Source organism: Callorhinus ursinus, unplaced genomic scaffold (genome assembly GCF_003265705.2).
Source record: "Callorhinus ursinus isolate GAN/ISIS: 27379988/994484 unplaced genomic scaffold, GSC_fseal_2.0 scaffold16, whole genome shotgun sequence".
Classification (NCBI taxonomy): Eukaryota; Metazoa; Chordata; class Mammalia; order Carnivora; family Otariidae; genus Callorhinus; species Callorhinus ursinus.
In genome coordinates, this window is record NW_027397078.1 from 11,066,472 (window position 1) to 11,084,592 (window position 18,121).

Sequence of the window (18,121 nt, forward strand, 5' to 3'; positions counted from 1 at the left end):
GGTTAAACGACTGCCTTCGGCTCAGGTCATGATCCTGGAGTCCCAGAGTCGAGTCCTGCATCGGGCTCCCTGCTCAGCAGGGCATCTGCTTCCCCCTCTGACCTTCTCCCCTCTCATGCTCTCTTTCTCATTCTATCAAATAAATAAAATCTTTTAAAAAATTTAAAAATAAATAAAAGGATATTCCTTGGCTAGCCCATAGGTCCAAGAAAGGAGAGTTGGGTCAGCAAAAAGTAGACCCAATGTGCAACTTGGAGCCAAGTTCAGACAAGTCCAGCCTAGAACAATTAATCCAAACCAAAGGCAGAAGAATGAGGGAGAATAAATATGGTCATTTTCAGCCACTGAGCTTTGGAGAGATTTGTTATGAAAAATTAGCTGACACAATGTCTCCTCCCTATCTTAGATCATAGTACTGAATTAATCCAAAGTAGAAATCTAAAGTTGTCCTTGATTCTTACGCCTCACTCAGACCTTCACATTCCAACAGTCCTTAGGTCTTATGAATCTATGGGGTTTTTTAAAATTATTTATTTATTTATTTATTTATTTGAGTGAGAGAGAGAGAGAGAGAGAGAGAGAGAGTGAGTGTGTGTGTGTGTGTGTGTGTGTGTGTGTGTGTGTGTGTGAGCCCAGAGCGGAGGAGAAAGGGGGAGGAGCAGAGGGAGAGGGACAAGCAGACTCCCCACTGAGCAAGGAGCCCAACACGGGGCTGGATCCCAGGACCCCGGAATCATGACCTGAGCCAAAGGCAGATGCTTAACCGACTGAGCCACCCAGGCGCCCCACGAATCTATGTTTTAAATGTTTCTTGAATCCAGAGTCCATCTCTGTTCCTGCTGACACTTCCCTGGTTCAAACTTTTACCTCTCCGATTCTAAACCACTGCAATAAACTGACCTGACTTCCTTGTGTCTAGTCCTGTCCTCTTTAAGTACGTGATTCACACAGCCAACAAAAGATTTTCCTATATGGAACTTTGACCATTTCTGCCCATTTTAACTCTTCTCCCATCTTCTAAAAACCCTTTAATGAGTCTCCATCACCTACAGAACAAAGTCAAACTTCCTTAACATATTAAACAAGACATTCACTGTCTGGCCTGTACTCATACTCATCACTCCCCACTACCATCTTGCAATATACATTACAGCAATATTGCTTATAGTTCCCTAATACTTTTCCAGAAAGTATTCCCTGCCCCTTTACCTAGCCCTGATTATGTGTTTCTCCTCTGTGCTTCCCACAATATACTGGACATATTCATTTGTCCTTACCCACACCATAATGACCTATTGATCTCTCTCTCCCACTGGCTTTCTGAGGGAAGACTATCTTACTCATGTTTTAATTGAGAATCTTGCTCTAGGGCACAACTGGACATATAAGAGGTACTCAACAAATATTTAATGAGTAAATGAAGGAATGAGTGAATAGTGTGGTAAAATACGTAAAACATATTTACATAAAATACATAAAACATGTTTATTAAAACACTCCTCTAATATTCTCTCCTCTTAACCTCAAATTATATAATTTCTTTCTTGCTATTAATACATATGATTAAAAAATTACCATTGAAATAAATCCATTTATTTACCTAGGCTCTTTAAGTAGTTTTGATACCAGTGATATGAAGGCAAGATAGTAATATGATCAACCTAGTTGCCCCATTCAGAAACTTGGGATCCCACTTAGATTTCACACTTTCCTTTACCAATCAATTACTAAGTCCTGTGTGGTGGTTAATTTTAAGTGTTAATTTGACTGTGGGCCACAGGGTGTCCAGATATGTGGTTAAGCATTATTCTGGGTGAATCTGTGACAGGGTTTCTGAATGAGATTAACATTTGAGTTGGTAGGCTAAATAAAGCAAATTGTCCTTCCCAATGTGAGTGGGCCACATCCAATCCCTTGAAGGCCTAAACAGAATAAAAGACTGGATAAGAAAGAAGTCTCTCTCTGCCTGACAGTCTTCAAGCTAGAACATAAGGGTTCTTCTGCCTTTGGACGTGGACTGGAATCTACACCATCTGCTGTTCTGGTTCTCAGGTCTTTGGACTGAGAATGGAACTTCAGGGTACCACTGGCTCTTCAGGGTCTGGACTTCTCAGGCCCCACAGTCACATGAGCCAGTTCCTTGTAATAAATCACACACACACACACACATATATAGTAAAATGTATATTTTGTATATATGTGTATATATATATATACATTTACAGAGATACACATATAAACATATACATACATATAAAATACATATGTCTATGTCTCCTATTTGTTCTCTCTAGAGAACCCTAACATATCTATAAATCCTATCCCCTAAAGAGCTTTAAAATCTCTCTTTCTCTTTCTTTGCAAAAGCTCCAAGGCTAGGAGTTTGCATTTATTTTCACATCTAAACAGTTATTTAGTAAGAAAAGAACTGGGCCTCTTAGATGCCATTTTTCTTTGGTGTATATTGATGTACCAAACTTTAAAACTTTTGGTTACTCACAATGATTTTTTTTACTTTATGGATTCATAACTTGTTTTTTTCCTTTGAAAACTTTTCTACCCTCCCAGATCAGGTCAATTTCCACCTATTCCAATTTCTTCCATGGTTATTGTTTTACTCAGGCTCCTTCCCAAGCTCTACTCAGCTTTGATAATTCTTATAAAAGTATAATTAGTATTAGTTAGAATACATAATATCCATCATGTATACCACTGATTAAACAATTCACAAACTTCAATATACCTGAAAATTACCACACAAAACCAAGGTATGTTTCCAAATATTTTTACACTCTCATACTCTAAAAAGTTGTCAGCAAAAGTAGTTACTTTAGTCAAAAGTCAATATTCAGTACATGCTAAATTATTAACTTCTGCAATAAAACTATTCTTAAGTAAGCTTTTCTTTATGACAACCAAATGAATACACATCACACACTAATAGGGTAATTTCAATCCCTATTAGAGCCACCAAAATAGCAACCCACTGGTCTGATTTTCTTATAGGAAAGCATTACATACCTCCTGGTTACAAACAGATTTCTAAATATAAATTCCGACAACTGAAAGTATATACCAAAGCTTCAGAAAGGTAAAAGTAAATGAAGATCTACTCTGATTTACATGGTTTTCTGAAATGTAGTAATTCAAATATGTTATCAAATGATATTTGAAAATCTTCCTACCTAAAACAGCTCCTCTGAAAATATTTTGAGCAAATAATTATTCCTTAAAATAAACAGAACACAGTAATATCTTTTAAAATTACATTTGTCAAGTTTTCTCTGAGTAAGAAATAGAGTAGAGCATGTGCTAACAGAAAGTCACACCAGCATATAACTTATCCAAGAGCAGGAGGATGACCAAAGCCGGAAATGGTATATCTTCAAGTAGAGAGAAGGATGAAAGGCAAGAGAAAATTACCTATAACTCAATCTACTGAGAGATGTGTTCTAATTTTTTCTGAAGTTCCAACCTCATTAAAATGGCATTCCTCGGGGACTTAAAATGGGCATTGAGTGAAGACTGCCAAAAAACTCAAAAAAGGTTGGGATCATTACTAATCAATAGCCCAAAATAGTAATAAAAATCACTGCTCATATTTTTACAACAGATATTCTTTTCTAATGATCTGTACCTAAGAGCAGTCATAAAATTGATTTCCATGCTCTAATTATTCAAACTACCATCTATACAGCAGGATGGATCCAGGGTGGAATTAGAAATCTGCCACAGTTCACATGTAATTAGGATATTAAATGGCAAAGAATAAATTATAAACCAAACACTACATTTTTGTTTTCTTTCCATTTTTTATTCAAGTAGAATTAACATACAGGGTAATAATAATTTCAGGTATACAACAGAATGATTCAACAATTCTATACATTTCTCAGTGCTCATCAAGGTAAGTGTACTCTTGTTCTTTCCCATCTTGCAAGGTGGCAGGTGAGAAAGTCGAGAAGTCAGATGCTAAGGAGAAGAAACCTGAAGCCAAGAAGGCTGACACTGGTGGCAAGGTTAAGAAGGGTAACCTCAAGGCTAAAATGCCAAAGAAGTGGAAGCCCCCCTGCAGGCGAAACCCTGTCCCAGTCAGAGGAATTGGCAGATTTTCCCCATCAGCCATGTATTCCAGAAAGGCTATGTACAAGAGGAAGTACTCAGCAGCTAAATCCAGGATTGAAAAGAAAAAGAAGGTTCTTGCTACTGTCACAAAACCAGCTGGTGCTGACAAGAATTGTGGTACCCAAGTGGTTAAGCTTCGCAAAAGCCTGGGTTTTACCCTACTCAAGACGTGCCTTGAAAGATGTTGAGTGACAGTAACAAAACAAAACAAAACAGAACAGAACGTTCAGTTAGCATGTGAGGAAACTGGAAATGGCATCACTCCTGGCACCATTCTGATCATCCTCACTGGGCACCACAGAGGCAAGAGGGCGGTCTTCCTGAAGCAGCCGAGCAGTGGTTTGCTACTTGTGACCAGACCTCTGGCCCTCAATCGAGTTCCTCTGTGTGGAACACAACACAAATTTGTCATTGCCACCTCCACCAAAATTATATCAGGGGTGTGAAAATCCCCAAACTTCTCACTGATGCTTCTCACTTCAAGAAGAAGATGTATAAACCCAGACACCAGGAAAGTGAGATCTTTGACACAGAGAGAGAGAAATAAGAGATTATGGAGCAGTGCAAGGTTAATCAGAAATCTGTGGACTCGCAAATCCTACCAAAAATCAAAGCTGTTCCTCAGCTCCAGGGCTAGCTTGCTCTGTGTTTTCTCTCACAAATGGAGTTTACCCTCATAAATTGGTGCTCTAAATTTCTTACAAAGAACCTAATTAAATAACTCATCCATTGTTTAAAAAAAAGATAAGTATATTCTTAATCCCCTTCACCTATTTTACACCTATCCCCCCCCCCGCCCCGACAGAACCACCAGTTTGTTCTCTGTATTTATGAGTCTGGGGTTTGTTTATTTATCTCTTTTGTATTCTTTGTTCATTTGTTTTGTTCCTTTAATTCCACGAGTGAAATCATTCTTTTTTAATGTTGTACTCAGCACTGCTCCAGGTTCAATTATAAGGGCAAAATGTGTACTCTGTATTCCCTCTTTGTTTTTTCTTCTCTTTGTTCTTAAGGTACTATTTCTTCCCTAGTGCCCAACAACCTTCCTTCACCATGGTGATCAATTTTTATTTTGACCCTTTCATATTCTACCCCCTAATCACAATCAAAATGCACCTATTCTGTCCAGGCCTTGCAAGGTCTGACAAATTAAGATTATTAAGGCTGCAATGTTAATGACATAAGAAACTCTTTCCAGACTGATCAATGAGGAATGCCTTGGGCAGCAAGTAACAGCAATATCAGCAATGACAAAATCAACAACAACAATAAAAAACTACAGTGATACGAACTACTTAAGGTAGGTAGAGCAGCATCAAGTTGGTTTGGTGGCTTACGCATGTCACCAAATATCTAGGCTCTTTCTATTTTATAAAGTATTGCCAGGCTGAGAAGCAATCAATCTGGGGAATCAACATTTAGTCGAAATGATATATTAAACTAATGCAGAGAATGGATTTCAGTGATGCTTTTGGACTCTAAAATTCCAGAAGAATAACTAATATTTGTAGTAAACAAGAGCAGCTCATGTTATACTTCTTGTTCTTATTTTTTTAATTTATTTATTTGCGAGAGAGAAAGAGAAAATGAGAGTGGGGAGAGGGGTAGAGAGAGAAGGAAAATGAGAGAATCTCAAGCAGACCCCCCGCTGAGCATGGAGCCCGAGATCATGCCCTGAGCCAAAACCAAGAGTCAGACACTCAACCAAATGGGCCACCCAGGTGCCCCACTTCTTGTTCTTGTTAACCTTTACTACTCTGTTATATGACTTTCCCTATCATTATTGTCCTTTACACTGCTTGATAATAGAATAAAATTGGGAGAAATTACTCAGGATTTAAATGAAATAAGTTCAAGAAAATAAGAAAACTGAAACCTCTTAGAGTAAGGCCTGTCCTCTTAAGAAATGTTCCTTCAGTTGAAAAAAAAAAAAAAATGAAACTATGGAGAAGGAAATTTGGAACTGTGTGCATTTGGACTTGAACTGACTGGGTCATTTGGTAGCTTGACCTAGTTTGAAAATCTTTTCAAGTATCAGAAAAATAAATGGAAGATGGAGTAGAAAGAGAGAAGAAAATTAAAGTTTTCAAATTAAAGTGTTATTAAATAGTTCATCTTATTTAATCACAACACTCTCTGGAGGCAGCTATTATTACCCTCACTTATAGTAAGGAACCTGAATAAAGAATACATAAGTAACTTGACTAAGGTTACAAAATGGAAAAGTCAGAATCTACACCAAAGTCTGCCTGCCAAATCTATGTACCTTTTACTTCTCCTAAGCAGGGAAAGCATAACCATCACACATACCCAAAATAGGTGTATTCTTCAGAAGGGTTCTATAAAACAAAAAAGATGTAAAGCCCAGTTAAAATGATAGCAGTTCTCTGAAAGGAATAAGAAACGTCCTATCGTGCACAGAGTAATCACAAAGCAACGACAAAGAAAACTGAGCAGAGATTAACAAAAAAAGTGGGGGGTGGGTGATCCATGTAATAGGGAGACAGCTAATTTAGTCCTTGAAGAGTGAGGGGGAAGGAAGGGACTGTGAAATAAGGGAGGAAGTGAAGGGAAAAGGGAAGGACAGAAGAGGGATCAGGGCGATGGAGTGATGAAGAGGAGGCTGGCTGGGCAGGAAAAAAACCATTAGAAAATTCCAACACACAAAAAGCTACTTTTGGCAGAAGAGCCTGTGTCACAGTGACCGAGATGAAATCATTTGAAATAAGAAGGAAGAGATCAATTTTCTACTAACCAAAGTAATTCTTCCCTATTGTATGTCTTCTGAGAGCAATCCTAATGGCCCCAATACCAGAGAGAATCTGAGGCTGTAAGGACTCTCGTGGCTGAATTCATTACATTTCTTCCACATTCAATTATTAGGTACCGCTGCCACTAACATAACTTTTCTGGAGATAACCATTTCACCTCTGCCAATCCTCCCTCAAGTAAGTCCATGGGTCAAGCATTTTACTATTTGATTTTTTAATCCTTAATATCCCTGAATTTGATCTTAACCTGTTTGTAGTTCTCAGCACTTATACCCACAGTGGTCTTATTCTAGCCGTGATTTTTAATGCTTCTGATTTTATCATTCCCTTTATCTTCAGCCAGCTCACACTGACTCATGAGTATATCATACGTATAAATCTCTAAAACTCAAATTGACATATCCCAATAACAGGTTTCTTGATGTGAACTCAGGAGGTAAAAATTAGTTTACTGTTAGAGTAAGTAAACATACTATAACAGGAAGTGGATGAGATTTTAAGGCCCCAGGTTGAAGACACACTCTAAATTTACTGAACCACCAGTGAGCCAACAACATTGGAAGCTGGCCTCTTCCCTTCAGACCTACTGAAGGATGCTAGGAAAGACAGATTATTCCCTACGCTGCCAATAGGGAGGAAATTAATCTCTGAAATGAAATGAATCTTCTTTCCCAGGAATGCAAAGTAAGATGAGAATTATGGAATCTGGCTAAGATATCATAATGGTAGTATCTGATCTATGGGAAAGAATTTAACACAGTTGGGGGACAGCTGACTGCTAAAAATAAAGCTACATCATATTATCACTTTCCCTGAATTAAAAATATTCAACAAACTGGTTCCAGGAACTAAAATGGTAAATTTTAAAATCATGTAACTCATATCCACATCAATTTAGAATTCTTTTAAAAACAGAATTTCCCTACTTATAGCAGACAAAATAGATTTTAAAATAAAGACTGTAAGAACAAAGGATACTACATAATTATAAAGGGAACAATCCAGGGGCGCCTGGGTGGCTCAGTTGGTTGGGCGACTGCCTTCGGCTCGGGTCATGATCCTGGAGTCCCGGGATCGAGTCCCACATCGGGCTCCCTGCTCGGCGGGGAGTCTGCTTCTACCTCTGACCCTCTTCCCTCTCGTGCTCTCTATCTCTCATTCTCTCTCTGTCAAATAAATAAATAAAATCTTAAAAAAAAAAGATTTAAAGGGAACAATCCAACAAGAGGATATAGCAGATATAAATATTTGTACATCCAATATGTGGGCACCTAGATATATGAAGCAACCAGTAACAGACACAAAGGAAGAAATTGACAGTGACACAATAACAGTAGGGGACTTTAACACTGCACTTATGGATACATCATCCAGAAAGAAAATCAATAAGGAAACAGTGGTTTTCAATGACATATTGGACCAGGTGGACCTAATAGATATAATCAGAACATTCTATCTAAAAACAGCAGAATATACATCCTTTTCAAGTGCACATAGAATATTCTCTGGAACAAATCACGTTAGGCCACAAAACAACTCAGCAAAATGAAAAAGACTGAAATATATCATGCATCTACTCTGACCACAATAGTATGAAACTGAAAATCAATCATAAGATAAAAATCTAGAAAGGACACAAATACATGGGGAGTAAATAACAAGCTACTAAACAATGAATGGGACAACCAAGAAATCAAAGACAATATTTTAAAATATATTAAGAAAAATAAACATAACACAATGTTCCAAAATCTTTGGGAGGCAGCAAAAGCTGTCCTAAGATGGAAAATTATAGCAGTACAGGCCTACCTCAAGAAACAAAATCTCAAACAACCTAACCTTACACCTAAAGGAGTTAGAAAAAGAATGAATAAAACCCAAAAGCAGTAAAAGGAAGGAAATAATAAAGATTAGAGCAGAAATAAAAGAAATAGAGGCTAACAAAAAGCCCAATAGAACAGATCAATGAAACCAGGAACAGGTTCTTTGAAAAGATCAGCAAAATGGATACACCTTTAGCCAGACTCATCAAGGAAAAAAAGAGGACTCAAATAAACAGAATCAGAAATGGAGGGGAAATAACAACTGACACCACAGAAATACAAATGATTATAAGAGAACATTACAAAAATTATATCCTAACAAATTGGATAATCTAGGAGAAATGGTAAATTCCTGGAAACATGTAACATACCAAAACTGAAACAGCAAGAAATAGAAAATTTGAACAGACTGATTACCAGCAAAGAGATTGAATCAGTACCCAAAAAACTCCCAACAAAAAAAGTCCAGGACCAGATGGCTTCACAGGTGAATTCTACAAAAATTTATTTTTTTTATTTATTTACTTGAGAGAGAGAGTGCAAGAGAGAGCGAGCGAGCACGAGCAGGGTGAGGGGCAAAAGGAGAAGCAGACTCCCTGCCGAGCAGGGGGCCCTATGCAGGACTCGATCCCAGAACACTGGGATCATGACCTGAGCTGAAGGCAGACGCTTAACCAACTGAGCCACCAGGTGCCCTCTACCAAACTTTTAAAGAAGAGTTAATACCTATTCTTCTCAAGCTATTCCAAAAAAAAAAAAAAAGTTAAGCTTCCAAATTCATTCTGAGTTCAGCCTTACCCTGATACAAAAACAAAAACAAACAAACAAAAAACCTACCAAAAAAAAAAAAGAGAGAACTATAGGCCGATATCTCTGATGAACACAGATGCAAAAATCCTCAACAAAATCACTCACCACGATCAAGTGGGATTTATTCCAGGGATACAAGGGTATTCTGATATTTAAAAATCAATCAACATGATATATCACATTAACAAGAGGAAGGATAAAACAACTTATGATAGTCTCAACAGATGCAGAAAAAGCATTCAACATAAAAACTCCCAACAAAGTAGGTTTAGGGGGAACATACCTCAACATAATCAAGGCCATATATGAAAAACCCACAGCATACATAAAACTCAGTGGGGGAAAAAGAGAGCTTTCCCCCAAAGGTCAGGAACCAGACAGGGATGTCCACTCTTACCACATCTATGCAACATAGTACTGGAAGTTTTAGCCACAGTGTCAGACGATGGATTTTTTTCTAAGTATATTATTGATTGCACAGGGATCATCGGACAATAAAATGTTAATCAACTGTCAAATACCAAAGGTCAAATTTCTTTTTTTTAAGATTTTATTTATTTGACACAGAGAGAGAGCGAGCGAGCACAAGCAGGGGGAGTGGGAGAGGGAGAAGCAGGCTCCCTGGTGAGCAGGAAGCCAAATGCGGGGCTCGATCCCAGAACCCTGGGATCATGACCTGAGGTGAAGGCAGACACCCAACTAACTGAGCCACCCAGGCGCCCCAAAGGTCAAATTTCAATCAAAATAACCCCCAGCCTCTTTTTCCAGAAAAATATTTTGCAACAGGGACATCTTTTCTTAAATACAGATCTGTGACAGACTTTTTATTTTCTAAATTTTAATTCCACTATAGTTAACATACAGTGTTATGTTAGTTTCAGGTATACGGTACAGTGATTCAACAATTCTGACTGGCTTACCTTCAAATATGGGGAATATATAGGGTGGGGACAAAGGAAATTTGGTTACGGCTTAGCCCAGGGCCACAAACAACTCTTGACTGAACATCAGACAACTCCAAAATTCCTCAGCTATGCCAGGCCATGGAGCATTTCTCTCTCAGGCTTCCATCTACCTACTCTCATTCTACTTACAAGGAGCATTTATAGTCTACTGTGAATTCCGGTCAGAAACGTGAGAAAAGCAGGGAACAACTGTGGATGAAAACCATCCAGGTCGGTGTTTTCAGAACTGTGCTGTGAGGGAGCTCAAGGGGCCAAGGAGGAGGAAGAATTAAGGCGGTGGGTCTGGCCCCCATCCCTGCTTCAGGAGGTACCACCGTGAATTGGTTTTGTTTGTCTTTAGGTTTTTGCCTAAGCTCATTGAACACTGACCCGACTCCTTCAATTAACAAATGAAGAAACCCAGACCGTGCGGCTTGTTTAAAGACCGCGCTGCCAAAGAAAAGCAGAGCTAGCACCAGGAACCTGACTTTGAAGCCAGGAGTGCCCTTCCTAATTCACCTTCATTTTCTTTTCCAAACTCATGCCAATCCACAGAAACACTCTCAGCGGCAAGCAGCCTTATCGAATTTTCCTTAAACCAATTTGGCAGGAATAAAAAAAAGTTACACAGAAAAGACTCCTGACTGCAGCCACTTATTCCTAAGGCAATAATCCAAATCACCACAGAGGTAGATAGCTTGTTTGTTAAGAAAAATACTTTGATGATGGATTTTGACTCACTTTTGTAATGGAGAAATACAAGGGCCCTTGCTCAAAGTTTGAGAGCCAGAAAACAGAGTTGAATGAATGTGAAACAGAGTGAGAGATTAAGGTGGCTGAGAGGGAGGCCTGCAGGAAGGGAAGTAGGGATGCAAGCTGGGGAGAGGGGGAGGAAGGGTCCTGGCCGTAAGCAATATGGAGGCCTAAGGAGAAATTCCTCGTGACAGGGAATAGGGGAGGAATTGAGAACACAGTCGTATGAGAGTCAGTTGTAAGTTATTTGTGTACTGGGCTGGGCTGTCATTACTCCCTTCCCTGTTATTACCAAGATTTAGAAGTCTGCCACACACAAAAGCCTTTAGTTTTTGTTTTTTTTCTTTGAGAGCGAGCACGTGGGGGGGGGAGGGGCAGAGAGAGAGAGAGAGAGAGGGAGAAAGGGAATCTTAAGAAGGCTCCGCCCTTAGCCAGCTCCATCTCACGACCCTGAGATCATCCCCCGAGCCAAAATCAAGAGTCAGACGCTTAACCGACTGAGCCATGTAGGGCTCCAAAAGGCTTCTGTTAGTTTTATTTGAGGAAAAGAGATAAAGTGAGGCCTAGCCAATGGGGAAATGGACAGAACTGACAGAGAAGACTGGAGGTGAGTGGATATGCAGGGCACCATGTGGTGAAACCTCCCCCTAACTCTTCTCATCGAAGTAATTTCTTGCTCATAACGCATTCAAGAACTATGAGGGAAGAACGAGACAGAATGTGTGAAAATTACTTCAACTTTCAGGTACTTGTCAGAAGAAGTGGCATGTAAATCTTGGTGTGACTCATTTAGGTAGGAGGCGATAGCACGTACAATTAGCAGGAATCTGAAGTGAGGTGTACTTTCCTTTAAAGAGATATATGATCATAAAGGAAAAATGCCATAAAATTTGCATATGTGTTGTATTTAAAATGTTGACTATTATCAACAGCAAGAATGCACTGATGAAAGAATCCATGCTTACATTTACGAAAGGCCTATTATAAAAATCACTTGTAGAAAAACTCCCACTCAACCCATTCAGATTTATGAATAATGCAATGGGATCTCTCTGAAGTATTAGAAAATTTATACTGCTAATGGAGTTTAATGGTAGCTTAGGCCTCTCAAAACAGTTCACCTTAGCAGCAAGACGATCAAAATCAAAATTACAGTAAGGGAATGGCTAAGATAAAATATAAATTAAAAGGGTTTTTTTCCCCTATAAGTTATTTCAAATAATTGTCTTCCATGGGTAGGAGGCACAACTAAATATAGATTTTAGAAAATTACCTAAAGAAAACATGCTCTAATTCTATCAAGTTCAGTACTTGATAAAACTCAATGTCATTCGTACAGTGGCTTTCACGGTGCAGTCCCTGGACCAGCAGCTTGAGCATCACCTGGGAACTTATTAGAAAGGCAGATTCTGGGGACCCTTTCCAGACCTAAGAAATCAGCATCTCTCAGAATGAGGCTCAGCAATATGTCCTGTAACAGGCTCTCTTCCCAGTGGTTCTAATGCATGCTAAAGCTTGAGAATCACTGCTTTAGTAGCTTCAGATAAAATGGCCCTCAAGGATTCTTATCATTGTATATAAAAAGACACAGGACACATGAGCTAAAGACTTTAATGGAATGGAGCCTTTCAGATTACTCAAGGAGTATCTATTATGTCAGGGGGAAAAGCCCATTCGTTTATTTGATAGGTGACAGCTGCATTATATACCTAATCGGCTTAGTATCATAGAACGGAGTTAGGGATGCGAGATGACCCAGAAGTGGCAATGTATTGAAGATAATCACAGACCATTACGAGATCACACACTTGCCCATCATTTTTCTGTAGATTATTACCTTTCTCTGGAACATCCCGATCTTCCTATTCTTCCACATGTGAATCATGTTGACTCTGAGCTTTGCCCTGACTGTTTCTACGCACCCTTTACTCTTGTCTCTTTACAATTCCACCCTTCCTTTTCAGATGCAGCTCACCTTCTCTACCAGTTGCTCAAATTCTTTCCTTCAACAAATATTTCTTGTATGTCAAATAAAATAACTGATGAATAAATTAATGAACACATGAATGTATTTTCCAGTGCCATCTCAAATACTTCTTACATGCAAAACTTGAGACTCTCTCCTCTGAATATCTAAGAATAATAATAGTTAACATTTATTGAGTGCTTGCAGGCTCTGGGCTAAGTACTTTATACATATTATCTCTTTTACTTCTGATCACAATTCTATGAAGTATTGTTAATATTTCATTTTAAGGATGAGGAAACTGAGGCCTAGCTGATATTAAGAAGCTGAGATCTGGCCATGGCATGGTTCTAGCCCCTTACTCTTCACCATTACGTTTGACTGCAATTTTATAGAGTATAATCCTACTCCATTGTAATTCTACCATCCATTCTACACACATACACACACACACACACACACACTTTTTTCCAGGAAAAGAACAGATTCTTTTAGCACTGTTGTTGGAAATGTGGATCCTCAAACAGGAATAATTGAGGCTCTTGTTAAAGACTAAAGTCCAGCAGAAACATCACACAACAGAAACAGAGCCATGGAGCTTTAATACTAGAATTATCAAACAGAAGGTCTTTTTTTAGAAAGGGGTGTCAGTTGAGAGGAGGGTTAGTAGAGAATGTTTTCACCTTAGACATTTATGGATAAAGAAGGAGGGGGAAAAAAAAACTTAAGTCATGATATTCTACAATTCTCCCCTAACTAGGGCTCATGACCTGACTTCTAGAGTATTCTTCTATTTTAGAAGCAGTATTCTACTACTCTGACATCAATGATGACTTTGAAGGAATCACACAATTTTGGGGGCTTATTTGAATTAGCTCTGAGTCCCCCTCTGTGTTTTATTCTTCCCATTGTGGAACTGACAAATGCGTAGGAGTTTCAATGGCATCTTTTATCATCATCCTATCTACCTGGATCCACACAATGAGCACTTAGATCTAATTTCAAAAGATAAAAAAATTCATAAACTTCATATTTAAGATAAAGAATGATTTCCTTTGTCTTAAAAAAGAAGTTGCCTTGAAATGCTCTCATTATTTTAACCCAGAAAGGACACATATCACCGACTGCATCATCAAAATAATGTTTATCATTAGGATTATTGCTCATTTCACACTTAGAACATAAGCAAGAACTGCACAGTAGTAACACAACATCTTGACATTATTTATCATTGTGATCGTTTAATGTTATGACTCTTTGGTCCCATTTGCCTGTGTTGCAATCATACCTCAAGACAGGGAAGAATTTGTCTTTCTGATATATTGGCTCACTTGACGTGTTTAATCAACCTATCGACTGTAGCCTTATTAGATATTCACAGAGCTCTTATTGCACACTCAGTTCCACTTAAAACTCCTTCTGCCATTGTTCTTTTTCTTATTTTCTTTATTTATTTTCTTCTTAATTTATCTTGAGCTCCTATATAAATGCTGTTGTATAGCCCTGTTCTAACCATTAACTCTAAGGAAAACTGGTATCTACTGAAAAGCCCTGGAATTTTTTAAAATGTGAAAGTTAGAGCCAGACTATAGGAGGATCCATTCTCCAAGTCAATCAAGTACAGTGCCTTCTGCACAGAACTGAATTCAAATTTAGAACCTAGATAGAGGTGCCCAGCTTTTTACATCAGATGTAGGTTTGGGAGCCATAGACCTGTACTATTTTGCCTTTTTTTAATTAAGGTATAATTGACACAAAACATTGTTTCAGGTGTACAAAATAAGAATTCGATATTTATTTTGTGAAATGCTCATTACAGTAGGTCTAGTTAACATCAGATACAGATCTTAAAATGACTATGTTTACGATGTTAAAAAACATAAAAGACTGAAATTCTCAGGAGAGAACTGGAAACTGTAAGTTCTATAGTATATTTGAAAAAGAGAATTTCTAGAAAGGAAAAAAATGGCAATAGTCAAAATGAAGAATTCAATAGACGAGTGTTACCAGGCAGATAAAATGGGAGTGAGTCAGTATTCTGGAAGACAGAGCAGAAGAAACTATTCTAGAAAAACAAAAAAAATACAGAAAGACAAAAGGATGAAAAATACAAAAGAGATAGTAAGAGACATAAAGGATATAGTGAGACAATCTTAGCTGATTGTACTATATAAAGTAGGAATGTATAAAACTGATTGCATGAATTAACTAGCTAACCACAAAATTGGCCAAACATCTATACCAGATAGCATTCCACAAATTTATGTGATATGTGACATTGTAAAACCTGAAATTGTTTAATTATATTAAAATTCACATTTTATACACTGAAGGCAGAGAGACAAATCTTTCTCCTATATAGTGTCATAGGAATCAGCCTTACTTACAGACTAAGGATTGTTTCCTATTTCACAATGATGAGATGTGTTGCTATTCTAAGTGGTATGAATCAGCTTAAGAAGTAATAAACTAGAAATAATCAATAAACTTAAAACTGGATCCCATTATATACCATCTTAAATTAGTCTCTAATTGCTTTATCTATGTTAGTACGACTGTATTGAGATTTTCCTTCTTTGGTGGAAGAAGATATGTCTTATGCTACCCTTGCATACCTTTTGACACCAAAGAGTATTGGAGATACACTAAGGACACAGCAAGGGTTTAGTGACAGATAAAATGTGCACATTAATAAAATATTTTATCACTCATGTTTCTAGAATAGTCAAAAAGAGATGGAGCCATGTTAAAAGGACAAAGGAGCTAACACTGGTCAAATCAGAGACAATCTGATCAAAAATGAATAATGAAAGCAAAGGATTCTAACCCATTGAATAAAATAAGACACCATTAGTTTATATTGAGTCCATAAAATGCAAATAAGGGATAAGGAGGGAAAGCTTTTCTCTACTATAAAATGAAAACTTATAAATGGAGATGGAATGTTAGAAGATCAATATTTAGCAATTTAATGTAGTGATAAGTTAGGCAAGAATCATAAGTAAATGGGATGCAAGTTTGGTGGAGAACAGAATTAAACTATCTCCCCACATATTACATATTAATTACAAAGTAAAAAAGGTACTTTTATGGGGGAAAAATTAGGTAGACCCTACCTTAACCTAGTGATCAAAGTTAAATCACCATCAAAGGGGACAAACTAATCAACATTTTTGTAGCATTTTTACCACAAATTGCATTATGAAAAACAAAGAAAAGCAAGACTGAGGAACTGTTCCAGCTTCAAGAAGACTAAAGAAACAGGGTACTACATATAATACCAGATCCTGGACAGTAGTCTGAATTTGGGGGTTAGGGTTGGTGGAAGGTGTATCAGGGATGCTATAGAACTGGTAGCATTTTGACTAAATCTCAAGAGCTTATAACATTGAAAATACTGGTGTCCCACCACAAATCTTCTATATCAGAATCTCTAGGGATGGGGTCCAGGAGGAATCTGTGTTTTAACAAGCCTGCCAGGTAATTCTGATGCATGCTAACATTTGAGAGGCACTGCTATTAAGGACAAAAGTGGGACAACAGCTGAAATTGGAAAATGGACCATATATAATATTTTAGCAAGGATAAATTTCCTGAATTTGATAAATGTTTTGTGGCTCTTAAAAAAAAAAAAAGAATGTCACCATTCTTCAGAGAGACATAAGAGGAATTCAGTAAAATGTAAAATATTGGTGAATCTAGGTCAAAGGTACATGATTATTCTACAGGTTTGAGATTTTCAAAACAGAGTTATTAAATAGATACAGACATGCACATACATTCACATTCTTTTTAAAAAATATATTTTATTTATTTATTTATTTGAGAGAGAGAGAGAGAGAGAGAGAAGAAAGTGAGCACCAGCAGGAGCAGCGGTGGGGAGGGGGGAGAGGGAGAAGCAGACTCCCTGCCGAGCAGGAACCCCTGATGCGGGGCTCAATCCCAGGACCCTGGGACCATGACCTGACCCGAAGGCAGATGCTTAATGACTGAGCCGCCCAGGTGCCCCCATACATCCACATTCTTAGGCATTCACTGTACATACCACCATGTTGCATCTTTACAAGTAAAATCATATCCGGACCTATTAACTTCGTAGAAGTTAACATTCAGTCTTTCAATTAGCCAAAAAGTCATGCTCAACACTGCATGTCCACACTGCCACTACGCACCATTTATTTTTTAAAACCATTGCAGACACATCCAGGGTGAGATTATTAAGCTATCCTCTGATATGAGGTAGTAGAGAAAGTCATGACCAATTAGATGCCTTACTAGCTTATTTTTTAAAAATAAGTTAAAGTATTACACAAGTGCTGTGAAATATTTTATATCAGTGGTTGGAAAATTAGTTCCAAAAAGAACCAGAGAGTAAATATTTTGGGTGTTGTAGGCGATATGATCTCAGTCACAACCACTCAACTTTGCCGTTCTACAAAAGCAGCTACAAACCACATATACACAAATGAGCGTGGCTATATCACAATTAAACTTTATTTACAAAATTAGGGAGCAGGTCAGATTTGGCCCATAGGCTGGCTATCTAGCTATCTATTTTAAACAAGTGGAAGGGACTTATTAATCAGGATTACATGTGGCTGCTAGCTAAAGAAAACCCTCCAAACAGTAGCTTTTACACCCAAGTCTAGGAATAGGCAATTCATGGTATTGGGAGGCCCCGTATTCTTTTCAAGCACCCACGGGCATTTGATTTTCCTGTCTTACCACACATGGTGTGTATGGCTTTCACCCTCATGGTCGCAAGGTGGCTGTTCCACTTCCACTCATCATGTCTCCCCATTTTCCAGGTAGGAAGACAGGGAAAATATAAAAGAACAAGGAAAACGTTTTTCTCCTCATGATCATTTGCATTTTTATTTTTTGATGATAATCTCCCCCAAGGAATTCTTTAAATTGAGGTTTATTTTA

General features: G+C 37.9%; 1 protein-coding gene and 1 pseudogene across 4 annotated transcripts in view; one reads left to right on the forward strand and one right to left on the reverse strand.

Moving 5' to 3' along the window:
- The window catches only part of LOC112812929 (large ribosomal subunit protein eL6-like), a 22,562-nt pseudogene extending 17,744 nt beyond the window's left edge, over positions 1-4,818 (forward strand).
- The window catches only part of SYTL5 (synaptotagmin like 5), a 269,646-nt gene that overhangs the window by 216,354 nt on the left and 35,171 nt on the right, over positions 1-18,121 (reverse strand). The window lies entirely within an intron of this gene.